This window comes from Diabrotica undecimpunctata, chromosome 7, assembly GCF_040954645.1.
Source record: "Diabrotica undecimpunctata isolate CICGRU chromosome 7, icDiaUnde3, whole genome shotgun sequence".
Lineage (NCBI taxonomy): Eukaryota > Metazoa > Arthropoda > Insecta > Coleoptera > Chrysomelidae > Diabrotica > Diabrotica undecimpunctata.
Window position 1 is genome coordinate 21,789,402 of NC_092809.1, and position 7,459 is coordinate 21,796,860.

The window sequence follows — 7,459 nt, forward strand, 5'->3', positions numbered from 1 at the left end:
TCAATGCCGAATGCGCTGTTCGGCCACCATACAAAAGACTTGCCGCAACTCCAGATGGTGCAATGGTCAATGCAATATTATTTTGTGATCGAAAAAAAGTCTTTCCTGTGCCAGCTGGATAAAATTCTGGGATCATTACTATCATAATGCACAATTGTTCAGTTATCTCAGACTAATGGACCTAAGTAGTACGTATTCGATCAGTTGCTAACCTAACTTCTCGTTGTTCAGATGTAGATCGGCCAATTGCTTGTCGCTTTTGAGGCATAATTGTACGAAAACGACTTGAAAAATACGTTTGAATTTATTAGATGTCAATCAGCAATCCGAATCATACAATGTATCCAATCCAATTGAACTATCTCTTCACACAAGGTTGAAAATGTTTATATTGACGCTGATCACCAATTTCCTGAGAAAAATTTGAATTGGAAAAAATCAGCATTCGAAAATTGTTGAAATCAATTTTAATTCCACTCACGATGAAATCCAATTGAATTCAATTCGATTGAATTATTTATCTACATTAATTTTACTCACAATAAAATGGACAAAACTATTCGAAAAACACTCTCAAATATAAAAAATACGCACAATGTGAGCAGGACATGAATTTCACAATTTACATAAATTCTTATGTCACCCACAACTCGAAACGTCATCATTCGTTCGCTGTTTTCATTTCAATTCAAATCAGCATCGACTTATTGTCTCGTTGGTCTATGCTTTTGGTTGGTTTTCTCTTTGTTTATGATTTGATATAGATTGAACACCTCTTCAGGACGTGGTTTGTTTTTGTTGGGTTGACTTTTGTCGCTGCGTTTGGACTCACTAGTGGTACGCTTCATTGGATGTGTCCTGAGGAGGAGGTGGATCCAGGGTGATCAGAGGTGAAAGGGTTGTTGAGCTAAAACGGTCCTTTTCAGAATTTTATTCGTAAAAAAATATATGGTCAGCTGTGGCTGTATCCTCTACAATAGACAGGTATAATTGTGCAATGGGATCGGGAAACCACAGAAAACCGATCCCTCCCTGTCTAGCAATCTCGACGTGAGCATTTAGTGAGTACGGCAAATCAGCATGAACTGTCACGGCAATATATGAAATTCATTGGAATGACAGTGGTGCCATCTGCTAAAATTTGTCGTACCAACTTAGAAACCTTCGTTTGCTCATGCACAACAACTTTGCTAAAGATTTTCACATGATGAAATGCATTATTTACGATTCTATAAAGGACATACAGACAAACATTCATTTTTATATTTAGAGATTCAGTATTTCATCTTTTCCAGGTGCATTTCTATTTTTAAACTTTGTTATGGCTTCTCTTATCTCAGTTTTTGTTATCTGCTTTAATCAATTTGATGTTATTCTTATAGTTTTAAGAGTGTACGCTACATGAAAATATAAAACACATTTGTTCGTGATTGGTGTCATTTTAAAGCAACATGAATGATAAATAAGTTTTAGCTACATCTTAACTTCCACGTAATTCTAATTCGTATTACAAATTTATTTTAATATTCGTCAAAGATATAATTTGTATATTACACTTACGAATTCAAATGAAATTGCTCGAAAATGAAAAATTCGAAAGTCTTCGTTTGCACAAAACTATAATGCTACACAAGTGATAAATCTGTACAGGTAAATAAATGATACAATTCAACTAAACTAAAATTTATTACACTTTTTTGCCGCAAAAAAAAACCGACTGGAATGCTAACTATACATATATGTTTATTTTTACCCACAGCTAAGCCATGACACAATTCAACAGTTAGAGAAATGTAATATGACGGAGCACCCCTCGTTTTCCTTTGTTGGTGGAAATTCAGTTTTCAGATAATTTTGTGACAACTGTTCGGACAGAGGCGGGACAATATAGTGGGTTTTCATCAATCTCTGTCCAATCGATAAAGATACTTTCATACTGGTTTTAAGCAATATGTATATTTTTGCATCAGAAACTTATAATTATATCGGTACCTAAGCCTAAACCGACATTTGACAAAACGGTGACAAAATCGATTTCAAAATGTAATGCTACAATTGAAACCCCTTAATAGTTCGTGGATTAGCTTAGATTTTTTGTATGTATACATGCTTCAGTTTATTACAGAAATCAATTATATTACAAAAAAGTTTTATATAAAAATAGGTAGATGCCGCTAAAAAGTTTTAATAAATATTGCTATTCTATCTACCTTGGACTACCGAACAGTCCAAAGTCATTACAGCGTTAAATATATATAATAAACATGAAACTAGTCCTATTATTTTTAAAGTTAAACTAAATTCAATCCTAGATCAACAATACAATGAGTGGATTAAAATTTATACAGATGCATCCAAAGGTGAACTTGGCGTTGGAGTAGTAGTGGTAACCCCAAATGACACTTTTCAATTTAAACTTCCTCTAAATTCCAGCATCTATACTGCAGAACTATTTGGTTTGCTCAAAGCCATCAAGCAAGTAAATATTAAAAACATCCCTTGTTGTCTAGTCCTTTCTGACTCTCTCAGCGCAGTCAAAGCTATGCAAAATGTATACTCTAAACACTCCATTGAGAAAATTATCAGGGCCGAATTATTGAATGCTCAAGAAAGAGTCCACTTCCTATGGATACCATCTCATATAGGCATAGAAGGGAATGAAGAAGCAGATACTAGTGCGCGTAACGCTATCACCAGTGACGCATCAGAAACAGAGTGTCGGAGTATCGCAGGCGATCTAAAAGTTTATTTCAAAAATAAGGTGTTAAGTGCGTGGAATCGGGAGTGGAATGACTCCAGTTCGAAACTCAGAACCATCAAAAGTGATATTTTTTTATGGAAGTCAACAGCCAGAAGTAGAAGACTAAACTATTATTACACGTCTACGACTTGGACACTGTAGGTATACTTAAGCCTATCTCTTCTCAAATAGTGAACCTCCAAAATGCGAAACATGCAATATAGTAGACAGTATAAAGCACTTCTTGATAGACTGTCCTAAATATGTAAATCAAAGACAGTCTTACAATTTGCCAAATAACCTGAAAGCACTCCTCAACAAAAGTTTAGTTCCGAACAATTTATTAGGTTACTTAAAATGTATAAATATGTTACACAAAATTTAACTTAATTAATTGTTACAAATGTTCAATTATTCACAAATTGTAAATAATTGTTACAATGATTGATTGTTACAAATGTTAAATTTAATATTATTATAAATGTTACAGGAATAATCTTTGGGTGGATGCGACTTTGTTTCTTTAAAAATAAAAAAAAATATTGCTATTATACTTAGTCTAATATCGGTATGTACGTTTTAGTGTGAACTGAGTTTATTAGTCTAATTTATTATCTTTTTTTATTATAAAAAAATATTCTAACACTTAGTTTATTAAAGTCTTTATTTAATTTATACATACAATATTCTTACACTTATCACAACTACTTTAATTTATTTACAATATTATTTATTTACAATATTTATTTCCGCGTTACAATTCGAAATTCGACCCGATTATATTTCCAGACCGGTTTCTAGCGGTTCAGAGAAAATACTAGAACAAAAGTGAGAATAACAAAATGTTTACAGGTTTTTAATATGACTCATATTTATCGTAACAGTAGTATTTAACAAATTTATATCTCCTTTTTTAAATAGTACAATTACTACGCTCGTTCTTCTAAGAATTTCGTTCGTACCTGGGAATTACACTGTCTAGCTATGGAAAATTGAACAAAGAAGTGAGAGATCAAGTACAAAAAGCAAATAGACTGGCAGGATGCCTTAATAACACTATATGGCGAAACAGACACATTAACACTGAGATGAAGTCAAGAATTTATAAAGCCAGTGTAAGTCCAATAATGACATATGCCTCAGAAACAAGACCCGACAAAGCCACAACGCAATGCCTACTGGAAACGGCATAGATGAGAGTACTGAGAAGAATTACGGGAAATACGCTGAGAGATCGAAAGAGAAGTGAATTCATTAGAAGAAAATGTAATATACAGTGCATAAATGAATGGACACAAAATAGAAAAAAAGAATGGAATAACCAAATGATAAGTCACCAATCGGCAGAAGAAGTATCGAGCTCGCAAAAGATGTAGTAACAACCTTCAATAGAGGTATTAATCCGCTAATGAACACGCAGAATTGCTTATAAAGGGGAAGAAGAAGAATAAGAAGAATATCGGTATGTATTCTTCAGTTGAGATTGATATGAAATAAAAGACTTTGCTGTATATTAAAAGTTAATAAATTAAAATCATCATCATCGTCAAGCCTTCTGCGTCCAAAATTGAACACAGGCCTTCCCAGTTTCTTCCAGTTTTTTAGGTCTTGAGCTTCCTGCATACAGTTCGCAGCGATTTTATTGACGTCGTCTGTCCACCGTAGAGGTAGTCTACCTTTGCTTTTTCTGTCTGCTCCTAGTCTTAACACTGTAATTTTTTGGGTCCACCACCCGTCATTCATTTTGGATACATGGCCCGCCCAATTCCACTTCAGCCATGCTATACGCTCTATGGCAGCTGTGATGCCTGTTCTTCTTCTTATTTCTTCGTTTCTAATCCTGTCTCTGAGAATCAGTCCAAGTAACGGCCGTTCCTTTCTTATTTGTTGGCTCTTCTGAGTTTGGTTGCTATGCTCTGAGTTGAGTAAATGCTTTGGTACCGTAAGTCATTACTTAAAGTACTTAAAGTTAACATTGGTCGAACGTCTTCATATTTAAGTAATTTAGCATATTGCTTTGAAGATGTTTGATACAGTTCCACATGAAGAACATGATAAAGTGATTCTGCTTTGCAGTTCAGCAGTTTGGTTGACCCTTTCAATTTTGATTTCCAAAATTTATGTTCAAACCAACGTCCTTACAGGTCCAAGCATATCACTATCTGTTATCAAAACTAAGTCGTACGTATGTGGTGACGAACGTAAGTGGGAGAGCATTTCGCTGTCGGCATTGATTGTTTGCCATGCCACACCAATAATTGGAAGCATGTTCCAGGGCTGCCGTAAAGAGTTTGGGAGATAACGTCTCTTCTTATCTGATTCCTGTTTTGATTTTTATACATTTTGTATCTCTGTATAATCTTACGGCCATAATTATAGTGCTGTACATGTTTTCGATCAGTTTGGAGTAACCATAATGTATACGACTTTCCTTCAACGCTCTCATTAAGCTGTTAATTTCTTCGTATTGTTATGTTTTTATTAATTCTTCTAATTTATTGTTTTCATTTATTTATTAAAGGTTCTATTTATAACACTTACAAATTTATTAAAGTCTTTATTACTAATTTATATTACACGAACAATTATACAATTTTTTAATACGGGCGTTACATTTTATTTTACGCGGCGCGAATCTTCAGAAACTAACTCTTTTCTCTCCAACAAAATTCCTCTTTAAATATAAAACACAGTTCTTCGAGAATGCGGTGGTTTATCATCGAAGACCCCAGACTGGTTTTTATCCGGCGTGCCTGGAGATTTCGAGTCGCGGGTGACTCATCATAATTCAGGTCTAGAGGTTTCTGCCGGAAGGTAAACAAGCGCCGAAATGACTAGAACAAAAAAAGAATTAGTCATAATATATTTACAGTTTTAAACGCCATAATTATCGTAACATTGCCCCCCTCATAAAAGATGGTTCCTCCTGAAACCTTGTCGGGACTGGAACTGGAACGGTATGCTGGTATCGGCAACTGGACCCTCTTTTACAACTTCCAGTTGTATAAAAATGACAAGGGACGGTTTTCTCTCCGCACCAGTAACTATGCGGATTGCAACAGACTAACACCTGGACTTCGGTGTCTCTAAAGATCTCCTCCACCATACTTCGGATAACCCTCCAATCTAATTGGCGGCACTCTAACTTTGGCATGGCTAACTTTTGCACGTCGGACTCTAGTACGTGCTCTCTCAATTGAAGTAAGGCTTCCCATACATCTCGGTAGGTAGGTTGGTCACGGACAGTGTCTTTTGTTACCAGGTAGAAAAGGTAACGTGATGCTTCTTGGAGTTTCAAGGCTTTCCCAGGAGCTGGCACTTGGCATTGAAGTTCTGCGACTCGACCGAACTTCCTTCGAAAGACGGATGCCAACACTGGTGCGTCTTTGATACTGGCCGGCATGGTAAGGGCCAGCGAGTAGTCATCGGGGAGCGCGAGTAGATCTTGCTTTTCTTCAGTGGTAACACCATGTAGTGCTTTACCGGTACCTCCATAGACCCCATGAATTCCTCAAACGTGAGGTCAGACACATCTTGGACTTGGTTTACTTACACTTCTTCATCTACGTTGTGGTCACCTTCGAAAGACGCCAGCCGGTTATGGTGTCCTATCATCGGCTTTCCTCTCGGAGTCTTGCTTATTCGGTAGATGATATCGTTGATCTTCTCCATAATGAGGTACGGACCTTCCCAAAACTGCTGCAACTTGGGAAAACAACCTTTTTGCTTCTTGGGATTATAGAGTCGGACTTTGTCGTTATTCTTAAAGCACCTCTTTTTGGCTTGCGTATCGTACCGTTTCTTCATTCGGTCGCTAGCGATCTGAAGATGGTAACGGACCAAATCGTATACATCGTCCATTCTTCTTCGTAATTCGATCACATAATCTTTACCTGCTACATCCTCTCCAGGTCGACACCCAAACTCTAGATCACAAGGTAGTCGCATCTCGCGTCCGAATAGGACTCTGGCTGGTGTCTGACCTGTTGATTCGTTAACAGCAAATCTGTAGGCCATTGTGAAGAACGAAAGATATTGGTCCCAGTCTCGCTGATGATCGGACACCATCTTTGTCAAATAATTGCCAACTGTCCTATTCATCCGTTCTACCATACCATCCGATTGCGGATGATATGCTGTAGTTCTTGTTTTCTTCATGCCTAGTCTATCACATATTCCTTGGAATAGATCGTTTTCGAAGTTCCTTCCTTGGTCACTATGGATCTCCAAAGGTACTCCAAATCGGCTGATATATTCTTGGATCAACTTATCTGCAATGGTGGCTGACCCTTCGCGAATGGTATGGAACGAAGACCGGTTTTATAGCGGCTCACATGACCTACGAAAAAATACTTGAATATTAAAATGTTTACAGGTTAAATATGAGTCATATTTAGCGTAACCAGAGCATATTATTAGAGATGCCTTGAGTTTTGATAAAGAAGATGAGTCTTATGTACACAAAAGTTATGATGAACTACTCGTGGTGGAAATGATAGGATTGAAATTGGATCTGCATTACTGGAATGGGCAGATACTTTCAATAAGTATCCTCAAGTAAAAAATGATCACTTAGAAGTTTATTCAATCCTAGGATTTGTTGTTTCATTAAAAGAAAATCAGTAAGTAAAATGTTTATGATAAAAATAATCCAATAAAATAGAGTTGCTATATAACTATATTAGCAAAGTACACACCATCACTCACAATCCAATGTTA